We start from the raw sequence: 19369 nt of genomic DNA, 5'->3' as shown, positions 1-19369 counted from the left end.
CTTCCCATGATGCTCTGCAGCCAGGTCAACCAATCACAGGCGTTGATACTGTGACATGGACTTCTACAGGCAAAAGCTTCATGCTTCAAGATTAAGGCCCATCACATTAGTCCAATGAAATTACAGGCACTTTATTGCCATCCTGTGCATCTATCTCGACTTCCTCTTCTCCCCACTTCTCCTCTGTTGCCGGAGCACCAAGCTGCTCAGATTACCAGCTGTGGAGTCATATTGTAGCGATCACCCACAGTGATGAGTTGGCTGGAGTGTAAAGCATCATAGGAGCTGTTCAGGTCACACTTTATTGTTGAGAGTACTGGGACTGCAAACAGCCAAACTTCAAGTTGAACTGATGTCTGAGAAGTTGCCAGCTGCTTGTCACTGTAATTCCTTGCATCCCATCATCGTTTTTAACATTGTTTACTCGACGGCATGGATTGACCTGTTTCCCAAGAGGCGTCCACTGCAATTCAGAGTCTGATTATATTCCAAAAATCGTGGTTTTCCTTGTTCATTTAGTTGTATTCAGTGTGAATAATGTGTGGCTCTCAAGGAATTGCATTTTAAAATATGCAGGTTTGAGCTTTGATAAAAAAAAGCCAGAAACATTCTCCTCCTAATTCTTCATTTTTCTCTGTTTCTCATGATGTGCAAGGTCTCTGGAATCTTGAATAGGTGACTCACTAGAGTACCTTATTGAGCATATCCTTCGTGATGGCTTTGGAGTTAAAGTAAACAACCACTTAGCTCCTCACTGTTTGTCCAGAAAAATAATCCACTTATTTATACCTTTTATTTTTGGCCTCCATGAGCCTGTGTGTAGTTCACTGTGTCAAAGAGACCTGCAGGGCTGTATAAGGCTAAAATGTGTATTCACCGTCTCGTTCAAAAACCAAGCACACAAGCAGAAGCGTATATGAGCACAAATTCCTTGTAGAGTCATTGCTGCCTCCACAGAGCGCTGGCATTTTTCAGTAGCAGCTGCGCTACCTTCAGTGTCTCTTCCAAAAGAAGAATTCTGTCACATTTGTTTGTAAGTCTCCGACATTCAATTACTCTTCAGAGAGAAAACAGACAAAGATGTCAGCAGAAGGTTTATGGCTGGAGAAATGAGGCTTTTAATCTGCCGATTTGCTTGGAAAGCTGTCAGGAGTGTATAGACGTCTGTGAAGTTTTTGGTTTCTTAAGGTTTTTGGTGGGTGGATTCCTGTGTGGGCGACATCTGCCAGTTCATTTATTTAACAATGGTATGATCAAGAAATCTGGTTCCTGGTGTTGAAGTTGAAGTTTGAATTAATTGTTGAGAGAGTTTTCCCCACATTTTACTGACATCCAGTCATGATCAAAAGGGGAGTGCATTGCCTCTTATGCAAATAGAAATGCATAAGAGGTGAACAAAGTTTGGAAAAGGGATTGGAAACAATACTATATCCAGTATAACAATACACCTGTATTTATTTTTATTTATTTATTTATTTTATTTTATTTTATTTTTGAGGGGGGGAGTAACCCCTAGTTCCTGAATATTGTGCATAGAGTAGTACTGTAGGTGCTTTGCACTAGAACATAAAACATTATTTACTCATCGGATGCATGGTATAATTCTTTTTTGAGTAAAAGTACAAGATATATATTGTGGTTATTTACACAAAAGTGAATGAATTCGACAGAAAAATAAGAGCCTTCTTTTGCAGTTCTTTCCTCTCCCATACAGCCAAAACCATGTTGTTTCGTCTCTCAAGGCAAACGTTGGCCACAGTAAAACATGATGTTGAAGCCTGTCAATGGCACAGTTTACAGTGCACTGCGTCATCAATCCCATGATCCTTTGCGGATCACATGAGCAAGCTTTCAGTCCTAGTTAAGTAAGGATGACGATAAGCAAACAGAACACCTAGTCTAAGCACGTATTATTATTTTTTTAAGTCAAATAGTATATGTTAGGGTGTCGTTTCATCTTGCTTACATCATACAAAACTTTTAAACTCTTAACACATGAGACTTTTCAATTTGGTCTTCTGTTGGTCCTGTTTTTGCTGGAAAAACAAATAAAAGATCAAGGTCAAATAAGACATTCCTCCTTGCTCTCAGCTCTTCCCCTCCTTCTACGCCATCACCTTATCTGCTGTCCTCACTGATGTGACTTGTGACAAGACCCAGCACAATAAAACTGTGCACGTCATTGCCGCTGACAAGCGTCTCCGACACGAACACCCTCTGGTGTGTGTGCGTGTGGCGGGTGCATGCATGCATGCCTGGCAGTAATAAGGAGGCGGATTGAAGGTGAAGGATCTCATGTCGTCGTGCTCGTCACCAGGTTGTTCTCTCCGGCTCAGTGGGAGCACCCTCGGATTGAGGAGGATTATGAAAGGGGGAGCGCATGATTGACGGGTTTATGATGCTCCGGAATAAGACTCACAAGGTCTTGCAGCATGTTTCCATCCATCACGGAGACAGACCTTGATATAAGTTGCACAATCCCTGATGTCTGCCTCCGTCTGCTACTAATTCATCGGATTTCAGGTAGGTTTTAGGGACAACATACGTCAGGGTTTGTTGAAGAAGCGTTTAAGTTTCTGACAATAAAACACTTATTTATTTCAAAGCATCACACTGACATGTGCTTATCAACACAGCCACAACATCATTCGATTAGAATAATTCTTTCTTCGTGCAACTGTTTTTTTTTTTGTTCCAGACCTCTTCCTCCTTTGTCTCTCGCTTCCTGTCTTTTGCTCAACAAGCAGGCACTTCCATTGAATTTACCACTATTGCTTCCACATCAATCTTTCCCACCAGCATGCGCTCATCAGTGTCTCGGTTGTCATTTGATTCTGTCATTTTTGGCTCGTCTTTTGTGTTGGGTGCTTTTCATTTCTCCGTGATCATCTGACCAGCACCAGTCAGTTTGGCCACTTTTTGGGCTCAGTAGACATGATGCTATCTGCCTCACTTTGAAAACAATTTCTGCGATGTACCACTTGTGTTGCTTTTTAATTTTTGTTGTCTAAAAAGTGACAACAAAATTCTGTATTTCTCTTCAGTCAAGTGGTGTTTGAATTTTCCGCATATGATTAACGTAAGAAAAGAAGAGTCACTGACATCAAGTCAACAAAGGCTTAACTGGAAGGAAGAAATACTGTGGTTTCATTCCGTGAATATAAAAAAAAATCTATAAAATGTATTGTCCTGTGACAAAGTGGCTGAGAGTCACCCATTTGTCTCAGTTAAAGTTGTTGTATGCTTGCTTAGTTGATTTAATTCCATCTTTAACCTGGATCATGAGTTCAAACTATCCCAGGTCATGTTTGAGTTGCATCCTCTGGTGTATCAAAAATCGACACAAAGGAGATTGGTTATGTTAAAGCACGTTTATTGGTTCAATTAAATGTCAGTTCTTTAGGAATTATTTCATATTTGTTAAGCATGTTGGTTGTGTTACTCACTACGAGACCTTCAGGTAAAAGGAGGACGTGGCGGCTCACTTCCTGGTTTTATCACCTTGGTGATGTCATTAGTGACATCATGGAAAGTTTCAACTGTGGGGGAGGCCAAGGTAGGGAAGTGTTTTGTTTTGTTTTATTATCTATGATGGAGTGATGGAGCGAGGTTGAGCGTGATGTGGCAGATCGTGTTCAAAGTACGCTGAGCAGTGGACTTTGTTTCTTACGGCAGAAATGAGTTATGGTAGTTGGTGGTATTTGGGGAGGCCAGAGAGGGGAGGCTGCAGTGTGCAGAGGTGTGCACAAGTGTGTAAGAATAATTTCTGTTGAAATTATTTCAGTCTTTTCAGTTACGCTGAGTTAACTGTTGACTTTCTTGGCAATCCATGTTTTTTCTTTTATTTTTTCCTGGCTATTTTTTTGCATCCTGGAGCAGCTTAATACATTTCTTTGGTGAGCAAGAAAAGTGTCTCCAGCGTCTGCCTCCTACACCTACTCTGGTCTGGATTACCACATGTCCATGTACAGTAAAAGTAATAGTAGTAAAAGCGGAGGAATTTGCTACCAATATCACTGTAGGTTTGTCAGTGGATTATTGTCACTCTGAAAGCAATGACTGGTGCGTGTCGGAAGGTGAAGATGAACTGGATGCTATACTCTCTTAAGAAGGATCAACAGTAATAATTCTATTGTATATTATATATTATATATTATATTGTATGTATTGGTAAACTAAAGGACTTCTCTGTTGCCGCAATCATAAGTTGCTGTTTGTTTACATTTGAAAACCATGGGGTTTGCAGTCGGATTCAGAACCTGTTCAGAATACCCACCAAAAGGTTCCTGCACAGCACTGGAATGATCGCTGCTGAGTGCCGACAACACTGATCATTACCTCTTGTCACCCATGTCTTACGACGCTCTGCATCTTTTGGGGAGAACAGGCTAATATGCTCAGACTACCTCACCCTGCCGCATTCAACAGTTCAGCATCTCTTCTCAGATGCTGAAGCTGGGGAGCTTGTTTACCTGCACCTACTGTAATGGATGCGTCAACAAGAGCTGACTCCGACTGTGATGTTACTACATTTCCGGTTCTCACTTTTTGCAGCAGTGCGCTAAATTTCAATTCAGTTTTAACACTTATTAAGCATTTTAATTCAATCGAACCAACTTTGGGGACAGTAAATGATCATGTCTTACTATCTATGCATAGTTCCACAGCCTTGTCACTTTTTTCTGTGTGTCAAGTAATATTGACTCCAATGCAATTGTCAATAAGGAGTTAAGGAATAGCAGCCATGGGTCCATGAGTAATTGACGTGATGGAGGGATGCAGCCCGGGTTCCAGCTACTGAGGACAATAAATGATTTAAACATGTTTTTAAAAAAATACATTGATATGAAAGAATCACAGAATTGATTTAGCTTTTTCAACATTCACAAACAACATGTTCACTTGAAACAGAACAGTCATTTGAGAATAAAAACACGCACAAAGGATGAAATGAAGAACAAATCTCCCTTTACACAGTTATCAGCACCGTGGTCTCTACTTCACATTTTTCAGAGCTGCCGTGGTCAGGTTTACTCAGCTGTGGTTTTATCCAGACCTCTACACCTCACTGTTGAACCCAAAGTATTAGTGTCGCATTAACAATGCAGAGCAACTCTGCGGCTCAACTCTGATCAATGAGAGTGGTTCCACCTGATGCTCCGCTCTGGAGTGATTCTGGTGTCGCTGGCTGCGAAGGGAGTTGGCTTGGTGGAGCAGAGGGGTCATTGTGGCATATTTTATAGCGGGATGTATCATTCAGCAGAGCGGGGACCATCTCTGACATCTAACCTGACGTGTTGCATCGCAAAGAGCTGTTCATCTGTCCATGTAGCAGTGACAGAAATCATTTGAAAGCGTGAGAACAACACCTGTAACATGGTCTCCTCATCTGAAAAAGGCTTTATTAAACTAGATTCACTGAGGGTCAAGCCAGCAGACGCTCTGGCCGCTGCTGTGAGAAAAATGCATGCTTGAGACACAAAGGACATCAAGTGATTTTCCACTTGAATTTGATTATACGTGAAGTTTATGGCTCCATTTTCATCCCACTTACAATCACTTCATTGGAGCTGGCAGAGTGCTGGCCATGTGGACAGTGAACCGCTATTTTAATATCGGACTAGAACATAGAGTAAATAGGAAGCAGAGGCAATCTGACACTAAAATGCCTGGTGTGTCAGGACCATATTTTGGGAGTTTCTTTGAGCTTCTTTGCTGTAGGAGCAACTGACTTCCACCTTCGTGGCGCGTTGGTGAGTCCAAGCTCATTGAGAATAACTCACCTGCGAAATCCCAGCAGCACAAATCACTCATCTGACACACAATTATTCTTTTTCCCGTATGATCAAGGCAAAAGGTGAGAATGTTTCTTGACATGCAGGGAAGAAATTTGGCTCATCGTGGCAAGGCCTTCAAATATAAAGTGCAGCAGACATTTTGGGAGGCGTCAGACCTGGTTTAGTGGTGTTAAACGCTTGGGTTATTGTTGACATCTTTGTTAATGTTTGGATATTTAGCACTGTCTCTTCGCCTGTTAACTAAAACACTTGCTAGTGATGGGCTGATGAGGCTTCATGAAATAGTGTCCTCATCTTCAGGACTCAGTAGGGGGCGCTGTTGGTGTAAAATGATGTGAAAATGGTGGAATGTGGGTCACAAATGGTGAAGGTCATATCATGAGGGAATAATGGCTCTTGAGATGAACACACTTTGAGCCATGTCAAGCGCTGCACACCCTATAGAATAAGCACACTGCTTGATGTTTCTGGAAGCAGATGTACATAGACCTTGTTTCACTTCAACTTATGCACGGCGTTTTTGCTGCAGTCACACTGGGAGTGTATGATTTAATCAAACAAAACTGTATCCAAACCATTTGCAAGTCAATTTAGTTCAGTCATCAGACGAATCACACCACAGGGGCTCCACACCAGCTATCAGTCCAATGTTTTCATGTTTTCACTCGTCATGATGTTTCAGCTGAGACGTTTGGCAAAACAAATCTCTACTAAAGTAAACAAAATGTGAAAAAGAACAAAATAACAACGCACGATTTAACTTAGTTATGCAACATGCTAACAGCTGAAATAGCATTAGCAACACTAGGACTTATTAAAAACTGTGTTGTTATTTTCCTATATTGAAAGCAAAGTTGTCAATAGCCGTTTCATCCTTAAGTTTCAGACGTGGACCACACATTCAGAATGCTGATCCAAATGTGCTAAAGTATGTAGGATTACCTCACAAACAATTCATTAGAATTTTAGCACAGTGGCTTGACGTGAAATGAACAAATCCAGTGGGGTGGAGTGAAAATAGTGTGCTCATGTCAGACCCAGGGCCTCTCACTCACTGTTATGAAGCATGAGCACAGTGCTAATTATTGGTTGTCCAAAAGCTCTGCGCACATCTCGTGTCAAAGCAAACACTGTCGACCACACTCCACCGAACAAAGCCAACTCTGTTTGCCTTGATAAACTGTTGACCCGCGGGTGTCAGTGTGACAAATGAAATGTATATTCAGGCCTTTATGACATCAAAACACCAAGAGTGACGCTATCTTAATTGCACATTACAGCCGCTCTCTGTGTTTTATTTAGAGTAAATAACACAACGGCAAACGCCATCCATCACCAAACTCCTGCCGCCTGACCTCAGGGGCAAAACACACTACGGCCATAATTGATTTGTCTACATTTTTTAATCACCGTTGGACTCCAGCTATACCTCCTCAGCTCTCCCTCCTCAGTCATCTGGAAGTGCGTGACAGCTTTAATAAACATGGTGAAGAGGGCACATTCCTCTCTGTCATTCATGACCACTCCAACCGTCTCTTTGGCTCTTCCATCTCTTGGATCCATCTCAAATATTTACTCAAATTATTTTCAAAGGAAACTTGGCGCTTCAATGGAATACAAAGTTGTTTAGCGCTGTAGTCACGACATTCAACCAGATTGATTGTTTTGGGGTTTCTTTACTTTGACTCACTACATTTCTAAATCAGGATGAACTCATTTATCTGAAGAACAGGTTAAGATTTTTTGAGAGAGAGATTTGTCTCACACTGAGGAATCACAACAAGAGGAACATAAATACAACAACTCCTTTGTCTTTTGAGTTTTTCCATCAGGGGTCAGCCTGTCCGAGTCACAGCCGTCCTCTTCATGTCCTCCTTTATCACATCCTTGATCCTCAGTGACTGTGTTCCTCCCCGTTGTCCATCCAACCTGTCCACTGTCTCTCTTCTCCTCATGTCAGAGCCATCTGAGTCTGACCTGTCTGTCTTCCTAGTCACTCCCAATGAAACCTGAGCATCTTGATATCTGTATCTTGTCTTCACGTCAGATCTGCTGTGTCTAAACAATACATCTCCTCCCACACCTCCCTTGATCTCTATCCATCACTCTGGAAGCAGTGGAAAAAAAAGTTTTTATGACCCTCCATGCATTCTACTGTGTACTTATGGCAGGACTAGTAAATATTCATTTGATGGTTTAATGGTCTGTTTGTTGTTGACTTTGATTCTGACAATGTGGAGTTTTGTTATTTTATTTTTATGTTATTTTTCTTATTAAAAAACTGTAATTTGTGTTTGTTTGTGTCTATATAATGCAGCCACACCATTTGAAACACAAGGTTTTTCCTAATATTTGAGATGGTGTCAAACTTTTTTCCAACCCGAACTTGGGAACTCATCTGTTTTCAAAGCCTTGCCTTCACCGACCCTCCTCACTCTTACATTCACACACAAATATTTGGTATATTCTACTGCCCTTCTCTCTAGCTTGTACCTCCACCTCTGCAGCATCTCCTCCAACTCATCATTACTCCCACCAGAGATCACTGTATCATCAGCAAGCATCATCGTCCACAGACACTGCTTCCTAACCTTGTCTTTCAGTCTGTCCGTCACTATAACAAGGATCAGGGGCAAGACAGCTGTGCGCTGATGTAATCCTACTCTCTCCTTGAATCCCTGACAGCTACAGCACAACTGTCACATACTTCTCACCTCATACAGTCCCAATCTTGTTATAGTCTTTCTCAAAATCCGTAAAGGCTGTTTCTCCCTCTGACCTTTTCTAACAGCGTTGTCAGTGCAAGCATTGGACTGCGCTCCTCTTTCTCGGCATGAAACCGTCCTGCAGTGACTCATCACTGCATGGGGGTAATAATAATAAACATTTTTATGACATTATTTAGCACTGATGTTGAATATATTTCTTTGTTTGTTATTCAAACAACTACAAATGTATCCTGAGTTCCTCAACTTCAAATGTCAACCATGAATTTGAAGAACTTGACCCAGGTTTCAAAGGTGAATGAGAGGTAAAAGTGAAGGGGGAGATTTTCCTTTATGGGTGCTTGCAACCTTCACTATTATAAAAGGCACTTTTGCAGCCAAAAGCCAATGAACGGAAATAAAAACAATAACAGCAAGCAAGATTAATGCAGTTGTAGTCGTAAAAAAAAAACCCAACAGCAGGTGCTTGGTGAAAGAAAGTCTGCTGTTAAAATGATACTTTACATTGTTTTTAAATGACCAGTGTTTCCTGCCACTTGCTCTCTTACTGACTCTCAGCTTTGAGTGTTTTGTTTTGTTTGTCTGTTTGTAGTTTTGCCCTCAACCCACCCATTTCCAGTTTCATATGCTTTAACACGCTAAAACCATGTTGCTGATGTCAAAATCTAAACAGATAAGTGAGTCTACTATTACGTCGATGTTGGAGTTGCAGTGCTCTGACTGATTGAAAAGGCTTCACCTCAACCAGCCGCCTTTTTCATTTCATGGTGCATTACTTCCCTTCTCCACTCTCCTCCCCTGGATGTGTGTAGCGCTGCTCTGCCTGTTTACAACTCGGCGGAATTGCTCATTTTTATCTCTGATTGAAGTAAATAAAGAGAATTCGTCAGTCAGCCCGCCTCAGATGTGGATTTGCAATCAGTATTTGACCAGACAAGACGTAATCCGGTCAGCCTGGCGTCGGCCGGGTCGCGTCTTGTATTGTTTTTCGTGCCAATGAAGGCCAATTTAATTAAATCTACCGAGATGCGGTGATAAGGTGTGTGGCTGACAAACAAAGCAATCACAGTAAGAGAGAAAATATAAGGGAACAAGGGGAAGATCCAAATTCAGGAGTATAAAACTTCAAATCATCCACGGCAGTAAGAGAGGTGAGAGTCGAGTGCTCTCCTGAATGTGACCGTGCCATCACACATGCACCAGAGGAAGTGTCCCTTTGCCCAGTCCACTACACCACCTGCCTCTCCTCTAAGAAGAACTTTACAGTTCCTCTTGCCCCACCCTCAAAACAATCCATCTCCACAGAATGCAAAACGCCAACCTGTGTCTTGTCGTTCCAAAGCAAAACAAGGCCGTCACAGAAAAACCTGAAAGCTGCCAAGAGACGCTAAAGGATGTCTAGTAGTAGGAAATTCAATTCAACTAAATTAAATAAACCCAGCCATAGGGTATCTACAGACGGGCAAAATACAGTATGAAAACAAGTAGTTTCACTAACGTTTTCAAACTATTGTGCCACTTGCCATTTTCCTGATGTGTTGTTTACTTCCGCCTGAACGCTAACAGTGTTGAGTGCCCTCCCACTTAAGTACCCCCATTTATAAATGTGTACTGGTTCAAAAGAAAGCATCACAGTTCTGAGAATCCAGAACGACAAAGTGTTTCTCAGGTCGAAGTCAACAACACATGGGCAAAAGAAGTCGCACAGCTACTCTGAAAGTGTTTACTGAAGATCTTATCGTCAACTAAACATGTGATGACTGTGTATATCCATAGACTGATGTTTTCTTTAATGTTCTTTCTTCAACACATTGAGGATTATCTCCACAGCGTGCCACAACCACTGCTTTTCTGCAGTGTTTGTTCCCCTCGACTACTGTCTGCAAATCATCCTCACCTGACTGTAGTGATGGGCTGATGAGGCTTCATGAAGCAGTGTCTTCCTTCCGGAGCTCAGTAGGTGGTGCTCTGGATTGACAAAAATATTTGAGGTTTCGTTGGAATTGTTGTTAGAATCCAAATATTTTAGAGCAAAGAGTGTAGCCACAGAAAATAAGCACACTGTTTCGTGAAGCCTTATCAGCCCGTCACTACTCATAAGACTCAAAAGCAAAATAAAGTAGAGGCTTATTTAGACACTTGGATATCGGCACACTGTCATGACAGCAGTGAGGAAGATTCCGTGAGTGACGCGGACGTAGGGAAGCTTGTGTGAATAAGACTATTACACAGTGTACAGCAGAAAAATGGCTTCAGACTTGACGTTTGAATATCCACTAAGTCGTCACTCATCATTATGGCTCTTGAACGTTGCTATTGTATTTCCATCCTTTTGATGTGTGGCAGGTGACATGAGGATCATGGGTCAAGTGGTGTCGAGGGCAATCAGAGGGGTCTTACTGGTCAAAGACCTCCAGGAGACCAATTACTATTGATGGATGGAGTTGAACAATGGTGATGGGGGGAAGAGGACGAAATGGTTATTGAAGGGGCAGCGTGAAGGACAATGAGTGACGCAAGGAAAACATGACCAATGGTTGTATTTCAGGCTTTCATAGGTGACACGTTTCTGGAAAGACTTAAAGCTGCTAAAATAGGTGAAAAGGGACTTGAGCACTTTGACACGTAATAAAAGCTGACAAATGAACTGAAGCAGCTGAGAAACACAAAGTGAAGGCTTAAATGAAAATGAGTCGGTTTAAGAGGCCGCAGACACAGAAAATGAAAATGGCTGAGTAAAGAGCTTTGAACTCTTGCACAGTAATGTGAGATGACAGCTGTGCTTTATTAAATTTGAGATTTAATCCAAGCAATAAGAGTCAGAATGGAGGCTGAAGTGAGTTTAGAAGAGGATGAGAGGGAGGGAAATAAATGAGGTAAATAATGGATAAGATGAATAAGATATGGAGGCAAAATGTTCGGCAGCTGCTGTCACTGTAATCCTGACTTTTTAACGTCAACATCTATAAGTAAAGTGAAGCTCTGACCCCAACCAAGTGGATGTACCCGGCACATCTTTCTTGGTGAAAGAACAGAGACCAAACTGTGCTGAATTTATAGTGTGTGACAATGATATATGTACTACGGCTCTCATTTATAGATGATGCTGTTCATATTGGTAGAAGACATGATACGGTAGAAGACAATATGTCTTGGTAGAAGACATATTGTTTAGTGTCACACATCTCTCTTAACTATGTAACGAAAAAAAAAGACAAGCTTCTTAAAAGACTGTGACATGTTTCAGGCTCTTTCTCCCCTGCGAAAGCGAACTTGACTCACTCTAAAACAGCTCACAGGAAGGGTCAGTAAAGATGTCAAGAGCAGAAACACAAACTCTAACTAGAGTAGCTGGATGAGCGTTTGGCAGCAACTTGTATTCATGTGAATAATGAGGGCAGAGAAGGCAAAAGGATGGCTGTTTTTGAAGCATGTTAATAAAATCTGAAAACTCTCAGCGACAGAACTGCCCATGCCAGTATACAGAGACTCAATTCATATCACAATTGTGATTTACTATCTTAAACAACCAGATAAAAAAGCACAATAAACAACACAAACAAACGAGTGATTGAGAGCCTCCATTTTTACAAACTAATATCCAACTACTTTCTCCGCAGTTTTCATTGACTTCATGAATGGTGTTATTCCAATATCTACAATCCTCCAGAGCTATACTGAGAAGCAGAGAGTAGAGATCACTAACAATATTTGGTGGTTGACAATAGAAGTCTGTCATGACTGTTAAACTTGTGTGTTTGATCGGCTGCTCTGTTGAGCAGGAGACAAGCTTCAGCTCAGCTTCCCAACTGGAAACTAATATGACGTTGCCTCTTGCCACAGTCTTTATGTGGGCAAAAATATCTGGGCAGAAATACCAATATTTAATATTATAAAAAAAACTGTGATATTTTTGAGAGTCTATATTCCCCCAGCCTTAGGTTGACTAGTGCTGGTGAATTAAAACATTTTTGCCTTCATGCTGAGCCACAAATTGGACAAATGATGGCAAAAGCAATATTTGTAATCAGAATAGTAATGTAATTCATTCTTGATATTTTGAATAATAGTGTTCGTTTTTTTTTTGCTTTGTATTTGTTTTAATTGATTCTAAATCTTTATAGAAAGCCAGGAAATACAGCAAAATCTGTCATCTGTAATGACAGGTTTTGGCCCAATACAGTACTGTTGACATCCCGAGACTAAAATAAAGAAATCATAGGCGCAATTTGAGTTCATCTGAGACTTTAAACAGCCAGCTTCCTCTTGCTCATTCATGAACTCTCTCTGAGGAGAGGGCAGGTAAACAAAGACAGGAAAAAAAAACAGAAACCTGAAAATGCGGGTGGTGGAGATATAAATAAACTGAGCAGGAGAAGATGTGTCACGCTCCCTGGAGTGTCTGGTTCTCTGCTCTTCTACTCCAGTTTAGATTAACTATAAGACAGTCAGAGACGGATGGAATGAGGGAGGTTGAAGGCGAGCGAGAGAGAGGAGGGTCGCGCTGACCACTCAGGGGCGAAGATCACCTTGACAGTCTTTCAAGCCGTGATGTCAGCAGCTCCTCTCCTCTGATTCCTCTGCATTTCTCTGCGCATATTTCCAGTGCGTATGACTGTCCAATCCCCATGAGAGCCGCCAGTGCATTCAATTCATGCCAAGCACAATATACAGAAAAAGGCAGACACTCTGGTAGATGGAAACACGGGTAAAAAAAAACACCTTCAGCATGTTGACGGGCAACACCTTGTCTTTAGGAAATCACCACTTTACTACTGTCTCAATATTTAGCACAAAGCCTCTTGTTAGTCAGGAAAGCCGCAGTAAAACTACTGTAACTGTAGGTGTAAAATGCAATACTTTTTACTCAGGAAAACCAGCGGAGGAATACCTCCAGCAAACCAAGCAGGAACAACCAAAGCCGGAATGTCATTTGTAATGAATGAATGAGACTGGTGACGGAGAGAACGTGAAAGGGATGAAATGAGAGTCAGAACAAACAGTCATTGATATTCAACACATGCACCCACACAAAAGCCAATAGAGGCATACTTTGCCACTAAACAACAGCCGTTACCTAGAGGGGGGTGTTTCTGCCACATTTTGAGGCGCTTCACTACTGATCTGTCCCTAAAAGATGAATGTGTTTGACGGTAATCCCACCAAGATTGGCACACATACAAACACACGCATGTAATCTGTGCTCAGACCTCAGGGAGGAGGATCACTGATCATCTCAGAGCGTAGTGTGATCACCACACAGAGAAAATATCTTGCTTCTGCTGGGTTCTCAGAAGAGGCCGCCGTTCACGCTTACTTTTATTTAGATGTCCTTATTGCTCCCCCGGAATTTGTCGTACGGTTAATAGGGCATTTATGGATCAAAGCCTGAAAGCATAATTCCTTTACTTAATTGCTTTTGATTCTATCAGGTATTAAACTGATAGCATCTGATTGCTTCATCCTCAGGTGAGATTGTTCACTTCTAAATTAGTCCCTAAAACAACACTGGCCAACCTCGACAGTTGAGGGGGGGAGTGGCAACATTCTCTTTCAGTTGTTGATGTGACAGTCCTTGAAAATGGCCGACGTGCAGCTTTAAACCCTGAAAACATTGCTAATACCTACCATGAAGGTCACCCAACTCTATTTTTAAGGTTCCCTTATCCACTTATGGTCGACTGTTATTGCCAATAAAAAAGGGACAGAAGATGTGGACTTCATTAAAATGTAGTTTAGTGGTGTTATTCTAGCGCTTAAGTCAAGCGGCAGTGACGAACTCTGCAACTGTAGAAATTCTTCATTGTTTTGTGGTCTGAACAATTAGCATTTATTTTTCACAGATTTTAGACTACTTTTTAAAAATATTTTTATTTTTAATGTTACTGTTGTTACAACCTTTTTTAAATTTTATTATTATGTATATTCTGTATTATTTATGTTATTGTTTTGGTTAAATGTTTCATTTAAAAAGCGTCTATTATACAGTTTTATACATATATTTGACTTGTTTAAATATTTCATTTAAAAAGCGTCTATTATAAAGTTGTATACATATTTTTGACTTGTTTATTTTTGTCTTCAGAGTAAAAGAAAGATACTCCAGAGGAGTGGTCAAATTTTGGTGTCAAAATTCTGGTGAGAAGACCCATATGGACACACTCAAACATGTGGATCCATTGTAAAGAGAGGCTGCTATCAATAGTTTTAGTTGACATTATTTCCCATTTTCAGTCACCCCAACTGTAGATAAATAAGTAAAACAAGTAAATAAATACTTGGTGCAAGAGATGTTAGTAAGTAGATGTACACCAACGTGAATGCAGATATTTGTCTGTCTGAGAGACAAGTACTTACTGCTTACTCTGATGCCACTTAATATTGCAAAAATGTTTCAAATACAGTGTCATGTGCAAAGAACCTAGTGTCGACAATGACTCCCTTACTGCGTAGGAGACTTGCTTAGTTTTTCTCAAAGACATACATTAGAAAAGCATTAGCGGCTCTAATCAATGACTGCCATGAGGCTGGAGCAGCAGCCACGCTGCATACAGATGAGGGTGATGTCATCAGCGCCAGCCAGTAGGAGCCAGGCGTAGCATGCGATCACGCTCAACAGCTGGTAAATGGTGATAGCGTCGCTGATTCGCTTTGGACTAAACAGGGTTTCAAGGAGAAAGTGTTCACATCAAGGAGAAAGAGTGCTACGCTGGAAGTGCTCACTGGCTGTGTGTGTGTGTGTGACCGTGCGTAGGTTCTCACATGACCACATTACCCAAAGACATTATGGCTAGGTTGTGAATCGTCTGCCCCCCTGGTCTTACAGCCAAAACATAAATCTGGGTAGTAATACTAACAGAGGATGAACAGGACTTCTGCCTGGAAACACATGTTGTATATTGTAACTCAAATGAATTGCAGTGCACACGAGAGCACAAGAGCTTTTATCCTTGTGGTGTTTTGAGAAAAAAGAAACCTTTCTTACGACTGTTTCTGCAGGACAGAGACTGAGTATATTTTCGTGGGTCCACATTCTCTGGTGATGCCGATGGTGCTGCCGAATAAAAGCCGCCCAAGGACGTCTCACCTTGCGTTGATGAGAGGTTATGTATTCTGAGATGTGCGTCATCTGTCCATTACACAAAATGTTGCCGTTTTATGTTGTTCAGAATCATTGAGCTTGAGATGGCTGTTTGAGCCACGCCTGCTGTTGAATACGTGACGTTCCCGAAAGATAATTGTGACTACCTTGGTCAAGGAGATGCGTTCGGTGTCGTCTGTCTGCGTTACACTCAATCTGGGATGTCATTTGTCTGCAGAAAAGTCCTTTACAATTGTATTTTTTTTTTGGTCAAAAAGGTTAGGGATCACAGACATGAGAGGATTTTTTATTTACACTCATTCTGTTCACATTTGAAATCAACATTATTCACTGCTTTCACTTCAGTGTTTGTTTGGCTTGGTTCTGGAGATGACTGTCGTCCATTTGGATGCAATTGTCAAGTGAGTCTTCATGAACTTTAGCGTGTCTTTTTTCGTGACATGAAATGTGGTTCACCGCGGTGATTGCTGCTGCAGTTTGCTGATGCTGTCTCTGAAAGCAATTCCAAGATAATCATCCTCTTGTGCAGCGGCCCTGCCTCTTTTGCAACCCAGTGTCCACAAAATGCCAACCCCCTTTGTATCAGCAATTCCTGTGGAATTCCAACTCGGTTTGGTTGCCTTTCTGTACCTGCAATGTGACAGTCAGCTTGAGAACGCTTCCTAATGTTGACAACATTTGTCTGCTTGATCTTCAGGGCCACATCTGAAAGCTGTTGGGAGTTTAAATGGTCGCCTTTTCTATCACAAACACTGGGGCTGTGCCAGTTCTAATGTGTATATGATCTTTATCGAAGTCTTCATGAGGTTGGTCTCTTTCTGTGTCTGTGACACTGGCCCTGCTTCCTCTAAAATGTAATGTATCATCCAGTGGGTCAGCAGATCTATGCTGTGTGGCATGTGCAACTCTGCATATCACAGACAGAACCACAACAATAGAGGACCATGGATTGTCATGATGCAGGACTTGGTACCAAGGCTTTCAGGGCACAAGAAGCCAGCAGTGATGTCACCCCGAATCTCCTCAAACAAGAGGCTGCCGATGGGGAATACTTCTCCACCATCACTAGCACTGTAGTGGACTGATCACCCAGGCTGTCCAGGCCGCACGGCATGATGGGAGCTGCTTTTATTTCTCTAAAATAAGATTTTTATAATAGAGTTGTACAGCGTAGATCTATTTGCAGTAAAACGTAGTTCTGAAGGATCTTGTTTGATTGTCCGACATAAAGGGCCATCGGGGACATATAGTGTCTCCATCAAGCCCCAATAACTGCTTCGATTTCATATCCTTCCCCAGGAGAATATTAGCAATCACTCACACACAGGCTTCTATGAAGACGAAGTGACAGCCACAGTTTTGCCACCTGAGTTGTAGGAAAGAAGCTGTTGAGTAATTAGTTGTGCCTCTTCAGTTGCTAAACTGCTTTCAACTCTCTGTGGTGCCTTTTATGTTGTTTGCCTCAGAGAAAGGTGGGTGACCTTGTTTTTGTTGCATAAGACCGAGAGGATTTTCTATAAGGGTCTTATATTGTGAATTGTGACAGGAGGAGTGTGTGAAGGCATGTGTTGGGAAACCATCTGTGCCATCAACATGAATGCTTGGATCACTGTGAAATCATCAGTGGTGACACAGAAACACAGCTTCATAAAGCGAGATTAAACAGCACAGAACCAGCTGGAGTCTGATGCAGGAGACGCTATTTGTTCTTATTGTTGTCTTTACTGCCTTATTTACAGTCCAACTTGGAACAAGTAGTATCTGTTCAATATCTATTTTGGCTTACAGTCCAACAATTCTGCATAGGCAGATGGTTTAATTCCGGGATTTATTTTCTTTTTAAGTTCTTAAGTCTTATTTATTTGCGTCATCTGGATCTGAACATCATTTAAGGATCTGTTATGATTCATTTTAATGGGTGTTGGATTAAATGAGGAAAAAAGAAAGTTGAACAGCCAACCATCTTTTTCCGTCTTGAAATGTTTCTGTTTCATTGTTCAGTGAAAATGTGTGACAAGAATTACCTTCATTAACATGCATGACTGGTCAATCATTTGACTGTCAGCAAACGCAGAGAGGATGATGAACGTGCATCAGATCGAGAGAGAAGCCTTTCCCGTAATTGACGTCCATTATGTTGACACATCTCCTGCGTGTAATTTATGTCAGTGGTCTTCTCTCTAGCAGACATGTTGAATATTTCATTTGGCTTCAATTCTGCACAGTTAGGCGTTTTCAACCGGCGGAAGCACCTGTCCATGTGGACCTAGCATTCAATAACAGCACGTTTTGCGCAAATACTACTAGTTTGGCTGATTTTATTCACGCTTTTTTTTTCATTTATACTGCACTTTAGGTGGAGTTTAACTCTCTGTCGTATTCATCTGTTAGGTAATGCAAATATAATAAAAAGGTTAGAGCTAGCTCAAAACCACAAAAATAATTTTATATATTTTGTGATGAAATGTTATTTTAAATGAATTTGGTAGAACAAAATAAAATCATTTTTGTATTAATTTACATTAGATTTGCATAAATATATTGTATACATATATAAATATCGGGAAAAAAAGATCCAGGTCAGAATGTTTTTTTTTTTGCAAATAGTATTTTTGTTATGAGACAACACATTAAGCACCAGCATCATATCACCATCGAGGCTGGAAAGTGAACAACCAGAGCAAAGGGGATGCAAAATAGATTGATTGTGTAACGACTGTTAAACACATTGTTGTGAGGTTTCTTCTGCTGCCAGGATCATATGAGAAGAAAATCAGATGAAGCAGGATTAGGGGATGAAGGAGGATTTAATGGCTAAATGTAAGAGCCATTGTGATAAAAGCCACCCTTGACACTTTAGAGTGCAGGGCGTCAGCCAGTAAAGACGGTGTGAGCACATGGGTGAGGGGTGACTGCTCATCGTTCGCATGCTTGTCAGGACTGAAAAAAACCCACTGCAAATATTGTGCCCAACCGCATTTTGAGAGAACCAGGAACTCTGACAAAGGATTCTCAGATGAACTCATGGTGATGCATGTATGGGAACGGCCTAACTGTAGTCAGTTCAAGCCTGTTGCGGAGATGCCTCTGGCCCTCGAGGTCGGTGCTTGTGGCAACCCTGGAATTGAGGAATCCTTCTGCGTAGAGTTTTTATGACTGCCCCGGGATTGTGCCACTTTCTCCCAGATACTCACGGAGTTTTTTTCCTGTGAAAAAAAAACCCTGCAGATGCGATGTAGCGGTCCTGGGTGTTCCCTGTTTCTTGTTTCAAGTAGCTGGGATAGGCTCGGACCCTTTTTGACCCTGTGAAGGGAATAAGTGGGAGAAAATGAATTGGGAGCTCACATTGATCAGGAAATTCAGTTCTTTTATGACAGGCAACCTACTGAAAAAAAAAAACTGGGGGAGCTATATATTTGTTAGAATTTTCATTTAACTTTATTAGACATGCTACTGTGTCTACAGTAGATATTTTTTATCAACATTATATATTTTTCAACAGTAACATGTCTCTGGAAAACAGTTTAAAACTATAGTGACAGGCATTTATAAGTGAGATATTTGGGATTGTATTGTTCCAAATTTTGACACCAGTATTGTCACTTTGGCTGAAAATGATAAATATTTTTTAGTCTCCTTGAGCATGGTTACATGATGTCCCAGAAAACCGAAGTTTCAGGCTAAGTTCGGAATTTTAAAATGCATCTAAACAGCTTAGTCCGACTACTGGAGAGAAACCGGAA

At 41.2% G+C, this 19369-nt stretch overlaps 1 protein-coding gene across 4 annotated transcripts in view; it reads left to right on the top strand.

Annotated features, from left to right (window-relative positions):
- htr2cl1 (5-hydroxytryptamine (serotonin) receptor 2C, G protein-coupled-like 1) overlaps positions 1–19369 on the top strand; it is a 114864-nt gene that overhangs the window by 54856 nt on the left and 40639 nt on the right. For 2 of the 4 annotated variants that reach the window (XM_053860932.1, XM_053860935.1), the window contains exon 3: positions 14610–14662. The exons of the other annotated variants lie outside the window; for them this stretch is intronic. The gene's annotated coding sequence lies outside the window, so the exon portion shown is untranslated. The remainder of the gene's footprint in view (positions 1–14609; positions 14663–19369) is intronic. 4 annotated transcript variants of the gene reach the window in all.

The sequence above is a fragment of the Synchiropus splendidus genome, chromosome 3, assembly GCF_027744825.2.
Source record: "Synchiropus splendidus isolate RoL2022-P1 chromosome 3, RoL_Sspl_1.0, whole genome shotgun sequence".
NCBI lineage: Eukaryota > Metazoa > Chordata > Actinopteri > Syngnathiformes > Callionymidae > Synchiropus > Synchiropus splendidus.
Note: the sequence above shows the minus strand (reverse complement) of the source record. Positions and strands in the feature narration are given on the sequence as shown.